Source organism: Branchiostoma lanceolatum, chromosome 14 (genome assembly GCF_035083965.1).
Source record: "Branchiostoma lanceolatum isolate klBraLanc5 chromosome 14, klBraLanc5.hap2, whole genome shotgun sequence".
NCBI lineage: Eukaryota > Metazoa > Chordata > Leptocardii > Amphioxiformes > Branchiostomatidae > Branchiostoma > Branchiostoma lanceolatum.
The window spans coordinates 13,326,676-13,344,559 of NC_089735.1; the positions used below are offsets into that span (position 1 = coordinate 13,326,676).

General features: G+C 41.3%; 1 protein-coding gene and 1 long non-coding RNA gene across 2 annotated transcripts in view; both read right to left on the minus strand.

The window, feature by feature from the left end:
* Window positions 1–1,621, minus strand: part of LOC136448452 (uncharacterized) — a 75,029-nt gene extending 73,408 nt beyond the window's left edge. The window contains exons 1-3 of the mRNA XM_066448017.1: window positions 1,508–1,621; window positions 1,140–1,253; window positions 773–886 (exon numbers count right to left, since the gene is read on the minus strand). The gene's annotated coding sequence lies outside the window, so the exon portion shown is untranslated. The remainder of the gene's footprint in view (window positions 1–772; window positions 887–1,139; window positions 1,254–1,507) is intronic.
* A 1,582-nt stretch (window positions 1,622–3,203) lies between these two features.
* LOC136448367 (uncharacterized) lies at window positions 3,204–4,289 on the minus strand. Its single transcript, XR_010757866.1, has 3 exons — window positions 4,217–4,289; window positions 3,452–3,634; window positions 3,204–3,270 (listed from the first exon to the last, which is right to left on the minus strand). It is a non-coding gene; the product is annotated as an uncharacterized lncRNA (long non-coding RNA).
* Window positions 4,290–17,884: the final 13,595 nt, after the last annotated feature.

The window sequence follows — 17,884 nt, forward strand, 5'->3', positions numbered from 1 at the left end:
ACAAAAATTGTAAATCTTTTCCTGAACTCAATATAACCCATAAGATAGCTTCTTGTTAAGTTGGTGTTAACGCTTTGAAAAAGACAAAAGACACACACCGACGCATTGTAATCATCGTACTCCAATCCATCGAGCTGGCCTGACTTTGCACGTCAAGTCTTTTCTTCTCCACTGCTACGAGACATATGTCAAAATTGAAGTGCCAAATATGATTCTCTTAGAATAAAGCCGTGCTTTGCCATTCAAAATGTCCGCGACGATCTTATTTACAACTTTATGATAGGAATACTTACTTGTTTCACAATGATCTCCTATATAGCCAGGAATACAATCACAGCTGTAGCTGTTGACGCCGTCAATGCAAGTTCCGTCATTTTCACAGACCACAGAAGAACAGTCGTCGATGTCTGTATTGACATATTGGGATAGCAGTCAAATAGATATGTTATGAATCTCCAAAGACAATCAGCAGTATATTTCCTCCATGTCAAGTCTTTACTTCTCCACTGCTACGAGACATATGTCAATGTTGAAGTACCAAATGTGACACTTCCCAGAAATTCAATCAACCTGCAATTGCCTGAAATATGTTATGAATCTCCAAAGACAATCAGCAGTAGATTTCCTCGATGTCAAGTCTTTTCTTCTCCACTGCTACGAGACATATGTCAAAGTTGAAGTACCAACTGTGACAGTCTTAGAATAAAGTCGTGCTTTGCCATTCAAAACGCCCGCACCGATCTTTTTACAACTTTTTAATGGGATTACTTACTTGTTTCACAATGATCTCCTCCATAGCCAGGAATACAATTACAGCTGTAGCTGTTGACGCCGTCAATGCAAGTTCCGCCATTGTCACAGGCCACAGAAGAACAGTCGTCGATGTCTGCATTGACATATTGGGATGGCAGTTAAATGTGTTTCGGAGACATTCCACCTGCTATTGCCTGAAATATGTTATGAATCTCCAAAGACATCAGCTGTATATTTCCTCCATGTTAAGTCTTTTCTTCTCCACTGCTACGAGACATATGTCAATGTTGAAGTACCAACTGTGACACTCTTAGAATAAAGTCGTGCTTTGCCATTCAAAACGCCCGCACCGATCTATTTTACAACACTATGATAGGAATACTTACTTGTTTCACAATGATCTCCTCCATAGCCAGGAATACAATCACAGCTGTAGCTGTTGACGCCGTCAATGCAAGTTCCGCCATTTTCACAGACCACAGAAGCACAGTCGTCGATGTCTGCATTGACATATTGGGATGGCAGTTAAATGTGTTTCCCAGAAATTCAACCTGCGATAGCCTGAAATATGTTATGAATCTCCATAGACAATCAGCAGTAGATTTCCTCCATCTCAAGACTTTTCTTATCCACTGCTACGAGACATATGTCAATGTTGAAGTACTAAATGTGACAGTCTTAGAATAAAGTTCAGCTTTGCCATTCCAAACGCCCGCACCGATCTTTTTAACAACTTTATGATAGGAATACTTACTTGTTTCACAATGATCTCCTCCATAGCCAGGAAGACAATTACAGCTGTAGCTGTTGACGCTGTCAATGCAAGTTCCGCCATTTTCACAGACCACAGAAGAACAGTCGTCGATGTCTGCATTGGCATAGTGGGATGGCAGTTAAATGTGTTTCCGAGAAATTCAACCTGCAATTGCCTGAAATATGCTATGAATCTTCAAAGACAATCAGCAGTAGATTTCCTCCATCTCAAGACTTTTCTTCTCCACTGCTACGAGACATATGTCAATGTTGAAGTACCAAATATGACAGTCGTAGAATAAAGTCCTCCTTTGCCATTCCAAACGCCCGCACCGATCTTTTTTACAACTTTATGATAGGAATACTTACTTGTTTCACAATGATCTCCTCCATAGCCAGGAAGACAATTACAGCTGTAGCTGTCGACGCCGTCAATGCAAGTTCCGCCATTTTCACAGACCACAGAAGAACAGTCGTCGATGTCTGCATTGACATAGTGGGATGGCAGTTAAATGTGTTTCCGAGAAATTCAACCTGCAATTGCCTGAAATATGCTATGAATCTCCAAAGACAATCAGCAGTAGATTTCCTCCATCTCAAGACTTTTCTTCTCCACTGCTACGAGACATATATGTCAATGTTGAAGTACCAACTGTGACAGTCTTAGAATAAAGCTCTGCTTTGCCATTCCAAACGCCCGCACCGATCTTTTTTTACAACTTAATGATAGGAATACTTACTTGTTTCACAATGATCTCCTCCATAGCCAGGAAGGTTAAAAGATACAAAAACCGAAGTTCTGCTGCAGTACCAAGGTCACATACCAGTTGGCCCAAATACGATCCGTGATGTTCGGCTTGACAACACCCGCCCACATACCAAATTTCATCATAATCCATCAAGAGGTTCTTGAGTTATGCTGACTAGAGTAGTCAGGAGACACAAACAGACAAACAAACAGACAAACAAACAAACAAACAGACAAACAAACAGACAAACAAACAGACACACCCAAAACTATATATCCATTTTCATGGAGATAACAAGTTACATGGAAGCGTGATGTATGCAAACGCGTCAAATGTAATTCAACACCGCGTACTTCATCATGTTTTTCGAAGTCGCACAATAGCTAATATATTTTAAAAGTAGCAGACGTTACACCTTTCCTTGACATTCAATCTAGCTTTAGTGATTTGAGGTGGGAAACTCTTATCAGTTTGAAGAAGGATTGATAGAACGGCTTTTTTGGAACTGCAGGTGCTGATCTTATTTAAAACTTTGAAAGAGAATAACTCAAGCTGTGGTTAACGGATCGTCATGACTTGTAGATAGGTTATGTAGATAAGGTCACTATAGGTCACTAGAGGTCATCAAGAGGCATTGACCTTCGTCTTCCAAGCAACTACCTACATACCAAATATCACTACAATCTATCGAGAGCTTCTTAAGTTACAATGACCTACAAAATATCCGGAAGGCGGAAGCACAAACAGACACGCACACACACACGTAGACAAAGCAAAACCATACCCATTTTTTATGGAGGTAAGAAGTGGCGTGATAAATTATCGTACACACCACAAACGAGATCATTTCCCGTCCATTGTCCATTCACACATCGCTTAAAGACCTGTCCCGAGACTCTGACGTAACCAGATTTGCAGTAGTAGAAGCAGACTGTCCCTGAATAGTAGGGTATGCATAGCTTATCATCGCTCGTGTTTGGTACATCTGGAGGGTAGTCTCTACAGGGGCGTGGGCCTGAAATAAACAAAATTAATCCAATTACAAAATTACAGGACATTTTAGTCTCAATTGACGGTCTCTATAATAGGATTTTGGCACACAAAAATTGAAATCTTTTCCAGAACAACATGTTGCCCATATGATAGCTTCTTGTTAAGGTGGTGTTAAAGCTTTAAAAATGACAAAAGATACACACAGGCGCATTGTAATCCTCGTCCTCCAATCCATCGAGCTGGCCTGACTTTGCACGTCCTTTTATTCGACCCTCCGCGCCGTCTGCATCCTGGGGGACACCTAAAATAGCAGACCTCTCCCTTCACAAAGGGAGGCGCACAGCCAGTCCGAATTGTGTCTTTTATGACAAGGTTGAAGCACTTTGCTGTAAATACAGTCGTTGATATTATTGTCAGACCATATGAATTTAATCTTAAAAATGAAACAGCTACATGAACGACGACATAGACGGCAACTGTTGGTGACAACAAATGCACATTTGGGGGTGATTCATATATCCTGAACGGTACCCGTAATCTTTTATTTTCAATCCGGAATAAAATGGAACGGATAAATCCGGAAACCAACTATTATGTGGCATTTCAAGACCATCTGGATGGTCTCAAAAATCTTCACGTATTTCTGTATGTTTGCCAGTAAATATAGCTTCATTGATATCGAGGACGAGACAGCTTAATACAGGTATGTAGTGTAGCGTTCATTCTGGCCCACGCATAGAAACAGAATTACTAGTCTCCAAGCAGACCCAACGGTTGCAAAGGCCGTATCCAACTGGCAGAAGGGTTTTTATTGCCTAACAACTTCTCAGGGTGACTGGAGCTTCTCTGGCTAGCCTGTACGATTTTGGAACCGTGGATATCTGCTTGGAGAGTACAGAATTACTAACAGAAGCGCAATGCGGATTTTTGTTGCCTCAGGAACGAAGACATTATTTTTCATGACTTACGTTTCTTTTTTCTCTTCTTGGCATCGACCATAAGGAAGACGAGTGAACTAGCGCACAGGAGGAGGAGCAGAGTTGGTACCCTGAGGTTGGAACTGTTGGAAAAAGTATGTCTCACTCAACAACAGGCTACCGAGTTTGTCTTTATCCAAAGAACATGAAGAAAACGGTCAACAAACAATACATCATTTGCTCTTTCTCTTTCATGCGGCACTGCCCGCCGGTACGCTGTCTTCCGAAAATGATTTCATCAGGTTGGTAGAACATAGGATATTTGGAGTTTCTTTTAACACAACCAGGTAATCTCACCTGCTGACGTTTCGGTGTCTGTCAGACGGTGAGAAGCAGTACTCCTGTCAGAAGCTCTGAAGAAGGTGTCTGACAGACGCCGAAACGTCAGCAGGTGAGATTACCCGGTTGAGTTAAAAAAAAAACTCCAAATATCCTGGTACGCTGTCTTTTTTCAGGAGACGTTGAAACAAACTGAAACAAACTAACATCTAGATATGTCAAGCAATCTGCATAGCAGCGTACTACAATGTGCACAAACTGTGTGCAACTTCAAGATGACAATAACCGAAAGGTCACAAAAATTGATAACATGCCAAGAGTAGGTTGAATAAAAACAGGTCTGTTAAATTTCAGTCATAAGCTCGATTTATACATGAAAAAGTATAGTAAACCAATAAAACTCATAACCTCTTTGTAAAAGGATAACACTCCTATGAAAATACAAGTACACATGAAACTAGTAATCCCCAGCGCATTCAGAATATTATTTTTGATGTTGTCGATGATACATATTTAATTTTACTTCTAAATGTCCTCTACCACTTCCTGCCTTAATGGCACAATTTTTAGCAGATCTTTATTTGTAGTTTAAACAGCAAATAAGTTTCATTGTTTCTTCTTCCTTTTGTCGTCTTTTTTTCTTCAAAGAAATGGACTAAAATCGGTACGCGCGTAGATGCAATGCATAACACCAACTGAGTGTCTTCGTTTGACCTACTTAAGCGATACAAACAAATTGTCAGTGTGCCAAAATACACGACAGCGTATGTCAAGAGGTCGTGACGACGCCCCAGTCAAATCTATATATCTTTACCACTTTTCCACTATCCGATAAACTAAGGTGAAACTGGAGTTAAGTATTTGTGCTACATATACTTCAGGTGTGTTATGTTAGTTTAGCGAGTACGGGGTCTTTTTATAAATATGCATTGGTATTGAGTTATTATTTGAGTTGAATGTGTGATAATTGTGTGCCGATTTGTTCAGAATAGAGAGAACGTTAGCACCCCCCCCCCCCCAAACACCCCTCCCAGTGAAATGGTATGGCTACCCTGCGACGTCACCAAATCAAGATGGCGGGCATCACACATGCCAACGGCTCCAACAAAGGTTTTGCTACGCAAACCTGTAATTGATTTATATCTCCGGCGATTGTACTAGATTGTAGTAGACCCCTGGCCTGCATTAGCAATTGTTACAACATCTTAGTAAATATCTGTTCATACTCACCCCATGGTGGTGATCCTTTAAGGAGAGGTGGAATGTTCGTCCCGCCTCAGATTTTGTCGAGTGTGAGTGAATATTGCAGCGCAGAGCAGTGGTGAATGCTTACTTGGTGTGCAACTAAACAGGAGACACCACAACAAGTCAAATTCTAGCCTTTGTAGTTAAATATGTTTACCAGACGAAAATAGGTAAAGTTCATCATAGGCTTTAAAGTGAGACGTTCAAACTCTGTTTATTAACAAATCGTTGATGCCTGACCTAGCTTCTACTAAAACGGTAAAAAGATTTCATCACATTTGCAAACAACACTTGTCAAAGTAGCAATTACACTTGTCAAAGAAGGAAATCATATTTGACAAACAAACAAACAAACAGCGTGTTTTCTCACGCCCATCACCTTATAGAGATGTTGAAAGTTGGCACTAGATGTCATTAATTGTCCCCAAAATATTCACAGAAGTGCTGCCATTGTCAAATTGTACTCAACCGCCTGTTTATTTTATATAATTTAGGCTGTGGTATCAACGACGACTGAATATTGTGTACAATTTACCGTCACAAACAATATCGCTAAAGAAACAACAAGAGGCACTAAAGATATGTGCATTATCGATAAAAGTTGACACTAAATGTTTAGAGCTGAATACGAAGTGTCAGAACTGTTGAGATGTAAAGGAATCTTTGTTGCCCTAGGTTATGTTAACTCTATCTTTTGACAAATCTTCGATGAGAGCCGAGCGTTTCAGGTATTCAGTGACTCGGAAAAAGGTTATCGAATACATCTGTATTGTAAGTTCAACCGTGGTCAACATTTTCGGTGATGTTGTCTGCAAGCAAAGGGTAGGGCAGGCGTCTACGTACTACGTCTGTACCGACAAAAACAACTGTAGAACGTTTCACGGCCGTTGAAATGGTAGGGAGCGACAATGTGAGTGAATGACAATTGTGGAGAATTAGTGTTGACAGCGATTACGTTTACTTTTGTAGGGACTTCATGGCAGATTAACTGACATGAGTGAGTTTTAAGTTAAGCCAACATGTCACTGTTCGCCCACTGTGTTCCAACAAAGAAAGACGCAGCTTTAAAACGGGCGAACGCACGAATGTAAGTAAATTTCACAGGAATTTCATCGCATAATGTCATTGATTATATTTTAAAAAATTAATTTTCTTTGCTTTGTTTTGTTTGGAAAATAACAATGCAAAATTACTATTTCATACATTGGACTTGTTCAAGTTTCCCACATTTGCTTGGCTGGTGTGAATGCCTGCACATTAGTGCGATAGACTCTCGAAGCGCACAACGCCCCACACCCACCCCACAGAAAAAACAACCTTTTACGTAGATTGAAATTATCAAAGCGTCCGAAATTTGCTTGGCTGGTACGACTGTTAGATTTAAATTATCAAAGCGTCCGAAATTCGCTTGTCTGGTACGACTATATGCAAAAGTGCACATGCAATAGACTCTCAAAATTGCCAAAAGACACATTTTTTCAGTGAATCTGAACCTAGGTCGTGTCACGTTTTCACTGGCGTGGAGCTAGCGAGAGACGTCATTGTTGTGCTTGGCGACAGCCCTGTGGCAATGTTACAAATTACGGGCCACTCTAGCTGTCAAATGTGATAGCACTCGTCCCCCCACCAGAGAATTTGAATCAGACTGACGCGCTATGCACCTTTCACTACCATGCTTTATCTCTAGATCTATTCAGACGTCATAGCGTACTGACGATGAACAGACATCTAAGACGACCGCACCTTTGACCTAAAGAACCTTTCAAAGCTAACCTGGGTCACTGTTCTTAAGATTTTAGTTCATTTTCTTGATGTCTGAATCTCCTATCATGTGGTGCATCTCTCCAATTGTTTCCACCAATTTCGGGTCCCCTTGGGCACTTGGTGTATTTTACAAAGACAGATATCTGAGCGAGATGTCACTGACTTTTTCGACCCCATACAAGGCTTGGTTCATAGGATCACGTAAACGTTGGTCTCATTGGACAGATCGGGCGTTTGTGATGTATGGTGACGAGTGCGTTTCGGTATCTCACATGTCATCGTGCTTGTAAGTTCAAATATTGCGTAACCCCATCTTATGTTGCAAATATTGTGCACGGAGTGTATCAAATAATGATTGACATCGTTTTAGATGTTCAAATAGTGTGAAACTATTGATAGACAACTGTTTCAATGAGCCTGAATACAGACATGGCAGAAGAATGGAATTAGTTTTGATGCTCTGATTGTTCCACCCCGAAAAACCTTCACCTTGTTAACTGACAGTATCTTTGATAGAGCACCCAACTGCGGAAACTATAACTCATAGAAAGAAACGAGTTAAGCAACTAAAACAGCACATATACTTCTGTTTGCGAAATAAACCCTTACGGGAATTAACAAAACGTGTGGACAACAATTCTGGCTACAACATGTTAAGAATTTGTCAAACTAGACACACCTTAAGCCCCCCCTCCCACTGGACCCGCGGCACGCTTTATGTTTTTGTTGTCTTTTTGGTCATACTTGTACGTTTTGAATGATATTCCCATTATAAAGTCAAGGGTAACACAAATCCAGTTCAGGACGCAGCGACGCCGCCAGCGTGCCGCGGGTCCAGTGAGAGGGGGGCTTTACAATAGTTCAAACTGGAGACGGAGCCCTCTTAGTACTTAATATTATTCCATCACTCAATGTAATGTCACTGGATATCTAAGCATCTCAACAGATAGCTCAACATGTTACGTCAGATTATTCGTAACATTCTCTCAACAGGTGTTAAAAACTTAATATAACTATTATTTTAGCAAGTCATGTATACATTTCAAGTGTCTGTTAATTTTCAACGTACCCCCAGGCCCAGTCTGGGATTCTACATTCAACTACTTTACGACGGCATTTCAATGAAACGTTCTCTCAACCCCGCCCCTTTCACTAATTGTAGGGAGCTATAAGTTCCATAATAATTGGATTAAATGTAGTATACTAGTAGTTTTACGTCGTTTTTTGACAGACAAGGACGACGTGGCACTGCACTCAAGTTTTTCATGAATTATTACAATAATATATCCATTTCTACACCTGGATGGAGTGAGGAAAGTCGTGTTAAGTGCCTTTCCCAAGGGCACAACATCGGGATTTGAACCCGGGACCGCTGGGTTCTGGGCCGAACACCCTGCCGATACGCCACACGACCCCACAGTAGTATACTAGCAGTAGGCGTTCATCAATCTTGCAAGACTATGAATTAAGGACATTGTGTACAGAAGTAGTACACACTAACAAAAACAAGCAATAGCCTCCCTTAGAATATCAATTATCATTGGTCACCAATCAACGTTGTTTATGAAGTATCAGAAACAAAAGTTGACACACTTGCTATTTTAATAGCTATCAAATATGTCTTGTTTTTCTCAATCTATTTAAAATAAGTCTACAAAAACCTTGATACATCTCGTACTCAGGATCCCGATGACCACTCTGAATTCAACCCACTCCACTACCACACTTTTACTCAAAAGAAAACCCATTAGAGATTCAGAAATGAAACTTGTATGTATGCATGTACTCTAGCCTACAGAAAAGCTTCATTTGATAACTGGAAGTGTGTCATATAAAGTTTTTATTGAACAATTCTCGTCCTTAGTCTATGGTAGAGATAGAAAAAAACTGGTACTCTCCAAGCAGGGGAGGGGTTCCGGCTGGTTTTTGACGTGTTTTAGGCGTTTTTGTCGGGCTTTTTACTTTGTTATTTTTTTGGGCCGTAGAGGAGAGGTTTTGGCCGCAGAGGAGGGGTTCATTTGATAACTGGAAGTGTGTCATATAAAGTTTTTATTGAACAGTGCTCGTCTTATGTCTATGGTAGAGATTAAAAAAACTGGTACTCTCCAAGCAGGGGAGGGGTTTCGGCTGGTTTTTGACGTGTTTTAGGCGTTTTTGTCGGGCTTTCTACGGCCCCCAAAAAAAATAACAAAGTAAAAAGCCCGACAAAAACGCCTAAAACACGTCAAAAACCAACCGAAACCCCTCCTCTGCTTGGAGAATAGAAAACTGACCGCTTGGGGCCGAGCTCGAGTAAGTGGCACATGCAAGGACAATCTACACAATCATATACAATTAAAAAGACTCTCAACACCTGCAAGATAGATCCCCGTCAATGGTCTGTCCTATCAGCCGACCGGGACAATCACAGACGCACAGACGGACATTCACAGACGCGCCTTCTAAGTAAATAACAACCTGACGGACAAGAAGAAAACGTGGAAGGCAAGGGAATCCATAGACCAAGACGCCGAATGGACATAAGCGCATGTACGGCCACTGTATAGGGACCTGCAGTTCAAGGTCTACACGACCACGAGAGCGCCTGCAGCCGACGTTGGTAACCTCCGTAATCTCCGCCAGCCGATAAAAATACCCTACGAAAGTCCCTGCACTTTCATTACGTCAGCTGAGATTATGTTCGACCTCCTTATCTACTTCATAAAAACAAATTTCTGCGTTTTCTTGTGCGAAACATCAAATGTAGCTGGTAAAGTAGCCCTCCCCTCAATACCTGACTGTTATCTTATATTTGATTCTACGATTTTAAATGTTGTGTCAGGACCCCCTTCCACCGAAGCGACAAAAACTTTGCGAAAAGGAAAGAGACTTGGCAGATATATCAGAGATGGATACTAAGCTAAGGAAAACGGTGCCAGATCGCTAAAGCCGGCGTCAAAATTCATGCGAGCGTCGGCCGAATTTTAAGATCGCCCGAAGCTCGCCGAATTTCAAAATCGTCAGAGCGTCGACCGTATTTTTCGCTGAAAACCTACCCCGTCACAAATTGAACGGAGCTCGGGCGACGTCCGTCGAACACCAATAATCATTAATCTCCGATGAAACGGTACCATCTCTTGGACACCGACGAAGTCTAAATCGACTAACCTGGTAAAAAGCCAATATTTGGATCAACTTTGATTTCTGAGTTGTGTGAAATGTGCAAGGCATTAGTAGAGTGGACGGGCACAATGAAAATACTAACATTAGCAATAATTTTGTGATAGACCAACTCAAATGCTACCACAGGAGCCACAAAATCAACAAACCCTTCCACTTAACGTATATATAAATGCTGATTTGTTTTGAGCGCACAGCGATCTCTAAGGTCCTACTACTACGCTCTGTAAATGATTGCTACAGCCGCAATGGTGGCTATCACATTTTACACTGATTCAAACAGTCGCAGTCTTTCCACAGAAACTTTTTCGTGGTTGGTGACACAACAAGGTGTTACCGTCAGGTATGCGTTGTTTTTCTTTTGTCCTACCATGACGAACAGTTGATTTAGGGCCTAAAAGTTAGCCACTTAAAGAATGGAATTTCCGCCGAACCTCCAGGGCTTAAGGTGTTCACTTATACCACACATTAGCCTCTACCAGGCCCCGCGGATGGCTGGGAAAACAGCAGAAATTGGCCAAATAGAGTGAATAGTATGCTAAGGGAGTCGGCTACGGAGAGAGGGTCCAATCTGCAATCCTAGGGAGCCTGCAAGTGAAACCCTTGCAGATATTCTCCCTATAGCCGGCATAGTTAGTCTGGTAAAGACTAACCACAAAGCTGACCTTAAATCGTAAACATCTTGAACTGTCAAAAATGACAACAATATCCACCCAAAACGTCCACCCGAAGTAGAATAAGGAACGGTTTTAGTACGTTTTCGTTTGCTTGTCGCGTCGCCTTCATGTCGCTAAAAATGTCCTTCGCATTTACATACGCTAATACACAGCTATAAGTCACTACAACACTGTCATGAGTTCCCTTCGACAATATATCGTCTCACAACAAACCATTCGTTCCATGTTAAGTCCTGAACTAGTACCAGGTTGGTATAAACTCTTTAACATAGATAGCATACACTGTTACCGTAAGTAGGTCTTTGTGGTTACGAGATATCAATAAGTTCATACAGGTGAAAAGCTACATTTGAATCTTACCGTGGTTTGGACTTGCCGCGTCCCTCGTGTCGGCCCCGCGGGACAAAGTCGTCTGCAGCCCGCCTGTTCCTTCTGTCGCCGCCGGCGGACAAAGTCGTCCGCAGCACGGGCTTCCGCTCCGGAACCGGTGTCAAACAATCCACGTCAGTCAACGCAAGGAGATTTAGCCTCCTTGGTCAAATCGTTGCTTTTCAGGCTAAAGGAATGCTATCTATTAAATTTGAAAAGAATTCAACCCAACTGGGTCCTGTCCTGATAGGGTCTAGATAACGTGTGTTCTCAATATGGGAGACCAGCCTCGTACGTGATTGAAGCGAAGCGTAGTTGAACAAAGTCACTCGACTGAACCGCCAAGACTGTCTCTTTATCATAAAGAATGTCACGTCTGGTATAAAGCAGTGTCAATTAACCTGTCGTGACGTCATTACTGACACTTTGGGGCGTTGGTCTAAATCTAGGTGTGTTGTTAATTTATGTAAATGAAAAGAATTGATCAACGTGTATAACCCGATGTGCTATAAAAGTTATAGTCTCTTTGGAGTATCTTTACCATGTTCGACTTCGAAGCCAATCTATGTTTCAACTCATACCTTCTACTTTCAGGTGAGGGTGGATAAGAGAAAGATTGAAAGAGAGAGACGAAATTACAGGACGAAAGCAGATATACATATATGGCCACACATTCACATATGCAATCGACAGAATGCCATATTTTCCTTTATTCACTTTATTTTGATATCCTTCCATCTATTATGATACTCTTCCTGGGTTCAAACATTCAATGGAAATATACATATTGTACATCACACACACACACACACACACACACGCACACACGCACACACACACACACACACACATACGTATCTACAGCAATCAAGAGATAGCTGACGGACTAGAGGTCATGGTGGTGGTGACAATGAATGGTAGACGGCATTGGAAAGACACTTTGCCCTCCCCAAAATTTAGAATATATGTTTAGGAGCCTGTGGCTGTTTATGAAGACTCTGTGATTGACAACCACAAAAAGGCGAGTTGTATCAAATGATAGTCGGTCACGCAAGCATTTAAACGGACAACAGGCACGCCTAGAATAACCATTAAAAAACAGATATTTGAATCTATCTACAGTTTTCTATATCCTTTTTTCTTCTTTTAGTTGAATCAAGAACGTGGATCAAACGAGTTTAACAAAGTCTGTCTGTATACTATGGTTTTCCAAGTCTAGGAATGGTTGTCATCCTATCCAGAAAATACGTGCAATATGCAGCACTATAGACAAAAAAGAACCTTTTTATCCTAGAAATTGGTCGTCTAACTGCTTTCAACGACTTCATTCACCAAATTTGAAAAGGCTGTCGTGCAAAACATCGTTTGGAAAGGCTTTAACTTAGAAAGGTTTTGGGCATTGTAAAGCTATCTTTTTACTTTGCCCATCGGTTTGGAAGAAATCGCATCTAGATAAGGTCACTTATCCCAGACCTGATTAATCATATAGATACATCGCGTGTCGTCTGGAGGTGTATCACTCGGTGAGAATATTGTATACCCCACTATCACGACTTTTGTTGTGGAACGATGATGATGATGATGATGATGATGATGATGATGATGATGATGATGATGATGATGATGATGATGATGATGATGATGATGATGATGATGATGATGATGATGATGATGATGATGATGATGATGACGTGTCTTGGCCTCCACAGTAACAGCTAATTCGCCAGCTTTCCCTTGTTCCTGTATAGCAGTGTCCTACAAACTTTATTCTTCTTCTGACAGAGGAATGAAGCAAACAATATCAACAGTCTCTCCTAACATATATCATTTAACCTTTCAATCACTCGCTATTGGGAACCTCAACTCCTCAAATGTTAAAAAAAGAATGACATAACTTTGATAGAGTGTGGCGAAATGTTGAACCAGTTAAGGTGTAATGTCAAGGCCCCTTGTTTCACCTTACGGCAAAACTTGCCAAATCCATTGTTCAGTACAGATATGTGTTGTCACCTTTCTAAGCAGCTAGCATGTCATGTCATGTCATAGCCAGACATATATCCATTGTCATACCACACAGAAGAAGTTCAGAAACATCCTTTGATTGACCCCATCCCTTTTTACAAATAACTATAATAACGATACCCTAATACCAGTTTGTTTGCTTCTGCAGACTATAAGCTGGGGGCAAATTACAGGTTAGAGCCTAAGCGGATTACAGAAAGCGCACCTGAAAAGGTCTTTGTAGAGAGGATACAAAGAAAGGGTATTTTTGTACACCTTGGATAGAGCACGTGGAAGGCAGTGGTTCAACAAAAAGCCTAGCATGAGTACCAGCCTTCCGTCCGCTACACAAGCTCCGCTGCGCTACCCAAGCTCCGCTCCCGGCCTTTTGGCGAGGAGCGGAGCTTGGGTAGCGTACGGAAGCTAAAATGGCTGTCATTCAGGCTACAAAAAGCCGGCTTCTTTCATCGGAATGTCGGGTGCGGCGTGGGTGGGGGTGGTCAGTCCGCGAACTTGTCAATTTGACACAGCCCTTCTCATAGCTTGCCGGAAAATGTGGAGAATGCCACAATATCTATACGGTGTCTGACACATTAATCCGTACATTTGGTGCCACCAATAGTTAGCTCTAACCCTTGGGTGTTTTGTATACGCTACGTTTGATACGGACGATAAAACTGCTTATTAGGGCACCGGGCGGTATTTACTAGAGGCTGCTACCGCTGAAAGACCGCTGAACGACCACTGCGATTTGACAAATGTCTCGACGAACGTCATAGACGAAGAACGATTTTACGTTTTGTGTGTTTTGTTAGCGTTGTCTTTTAAGTCATACTTTTACATTTTGTATGATATTTCAAATTATGAAATATAGGGTCACACATATAGTATTTGCCCAGGGATCGTAGGTCTCGTGGGTAGAATCGCTTTGCCAACAAATTAGTTCTGGTGGCATGGACACGAGGCCGTGTATTGTTCATGCCCAGTAGTTTATCATTTACCGGTGATAACTTTTCACCTCACCCGGGGCATGAAAATTAAGGCAACCTTCGCTCTGGAGAATTATCTTTTGGCAGTTCAAAACAAATCCTTTACAAATAGCATAACAAGACTGAGAATTGGTGCGCATTGCTTAGAAATTAAGACAACCTTCGCTCTGGAGAATTATCTTTTGGCAGTTGAAAACAAATCCTTTACAAATAGCATAACAAGACTGAGAATTGGTGCGCATTGCTTAGAAATCGAAAAGGGTCGTCACAAAAATATACCAGCCGAAAAGAGAATGTGTCCCACCTGCAAAGAAAATATTGAAGATGAATACCATTTCCTTATGATATGTCCATCTTATAATGAAGAAAGGAAAAGACTGATCATTACATGTAAGAAGGAAATAACACTACCTGGAACAAGTAGAGAAATATTTAATGTACTTCTGTCATGTCCTGACTCTGTATCTGTCAACCTAGGCCAATTCATATATAATGCTATGCAAAAGAGAAGCCGTGCCATAACATGAAATATATCACGCCATTATCTTATGTATCGAGTAATGATGTTAGGTTAGTGCACTAGTTTAGATAGTCCGAAGTTGTTAATATTCCATGTTATTTGCCATACATTGTACCTGATGCAATTGTTGTGCAATAAATTTGACTTGACTTGACTTGACTATTCCTACCTGTAACACGATGAAATGCCCACAAAGTAGGTCGAAATCTTCCCAAGGAGCTGTAGTTAAACTGTGTATAAATGTTCTATCGTTGACAACGTCAAAGGCTCCACACTTTAATAAACTCCTAATCCTCTTGACTGGTGGTGTAGATAGTGACCTGTCGAGTGACCGCCACGACCCTAAACAGAGCGTTATCAGACGAGAAATACTTCGCCAATAAAACCACGGCAGTCTTTAAAGGAGTCCTAAATTCCAGAGGGGGGAGTTATTTTCCAATAGATGATAATGTTAGGAAGTAAACATGAACACTTTTTACAGTATGCGATAAAGTACCCACTAGTCCCGTGCGCATAAAAAATCATTCAGTATCTACCAACTTCCCCAGGTGACCCTCCAAACAACCTCAGTCTATGGCTCAATACAATATGCCTGACAAGGACTGACAAAAGTTAGATTACAAAAAAGAATGTCAGGGTGGTTAAGAAAAAATCGTCTTGCCATGTGTTCTTTTATATCTTATTAACAATTTGCCTTCTTCTTGTGCTTAACCACCCTCATTTATACCGATAATATCCATGATCAAATATGTATGTTAACGCATAGGGAATACATGGGTAGGGTCTGCAGGGGGTTAGTAGGTATAATATTGGTTTAAAAAACACACCTTGTGTAATTCACCACAAGCAGAATTTTGTAAAAAATCGGCTGATTATGTATTTATTGATACATAATCTAATGGAAAATAATACTACGTATTGTGCATGCAGATCAGGACAGTTGTTTCCAAGCAGAGGAGGGGTTCCGGCAGGTTTTTGACGTGTATTTAGGCGCTTTTGTCGGGCTTTCTACTTTGTCATTTTTTTTGTATAGCCAACCCAAAATGACAAAGTAGAAATCCCGACAAAAACGCCTAAAAACACGTCAAAAACCTGCCGGAACCCCTCCTCTGCTTGGAGAGTAAGTTGTTTATGTCTTACCGGTGTAGTAATGCATGACTGATCCTTTGGCGTATGATATATTACAGTAGAGGGTAAACTGTGACCTACTGGCTAGTAATGATAGAAATCTTCCTCTTCGAACCCATGAAATATCCCGTCGTATCTACTTTATCTTTCACACTACGAAAAACAACTTCTTGATTACCATCATAAATCTTAAGCATGTAAAGGTGAAGAGATTTTGTGAAGAGATACGAGTTGTGTCGGAAGATCAATGAAAAACCGCCACTGGATTTTCTGGTCTCTGGTTGTGGGGCTCTGTTTTGAACCTGGCGATTTATGATCGTATAATTTGACTGCTAGAGGTCAATGGCCCGGAGAGAATGCAAATTTGTTCTGGCAAGATGGCACACGCGTCAAACAAACGAAGCGGGTGATTGGCCATTGTTTTGTTTGTGAATAACGACTGTGATTTATCGACGTTTAACCATGTTATGTCGTAGGTAAAGGACACAGTCTGAGATTCAAGATGGCTTCGTTGTTCATGGACAGGCGTTCATCAAAAAGTTCATGGCCATACCCAGGCGTCCTTCATGCACGTAGGCCCAGCACAAGGTCGTTTTCTTACATAATCTGACCGTCATTCTGTCGTTTCATCTGTCACAAAGTTTCGAAATCTTCTCCTGATGAGGGCAGAGGTCATGTGTGGACATATCAAACGCCCTGTGCGTCACGTAGCTTCCCGGCCTACACAGCATGAGGTCGTTTTGGGACACATTTTGACGTGTTTCAGTCACAAAGGTTTCAGACTATCTCAGCATGGCGTCGTTTCACAGCATATAATTTGAGGGTTTAGCTGTCAGAAAGCTGTGGAAACTTCTAGTGATGAGAACCTGTGTCATGTAATGATATCTTCGACGCTGTCTCGGTCACGTAGCTTCCAAAGGTCTCTGCGTGAGGTCGTCTTTTGACAGATTTTCACTCACGTACGATATAGCTTCCAAGACCTATCAGAAAGAGAATGGAGGGTGTTTGTTTACATGTAGCTAATTGAATATTGCTGTTTAGTTGGTATTCTACAAAGGGGAGGGGTGTCTAACACCGTACGGGTACTGTGTGCTTCTGTAACATACCAGTAACTACATTGACTCAACCTCACCGGTATAACTATACACTGGGGCTCAAGAAAAGAGGAAAAAAAAAAAACTAATTTTCCTTTGGTTGAAACCTCATCACTGACGTAGAGCCGATAGAGGCCCCAAACCTACACGAAGTATTATACCTCTCAATAGCCATCTACCGCTAAAAAATCATGACAATAGCTTGTTCACAACATGAGATATTAAGTTCCGCTGTAGTACCATAGAGAGTCACCAGGGGACCCGAAATCTAATCATTTAGAGGACTTACAAAGACCTACATACCTACCAAATATGGAGACAATCCGTCTAGGCATTCTTGAGTTATCGTCCTGTAGACTGATATTCCTGTGGACGCACCCCCGTACTATTCCTAGAATTCTTGCAGACTGACACAATACTATACCATTAGGCTC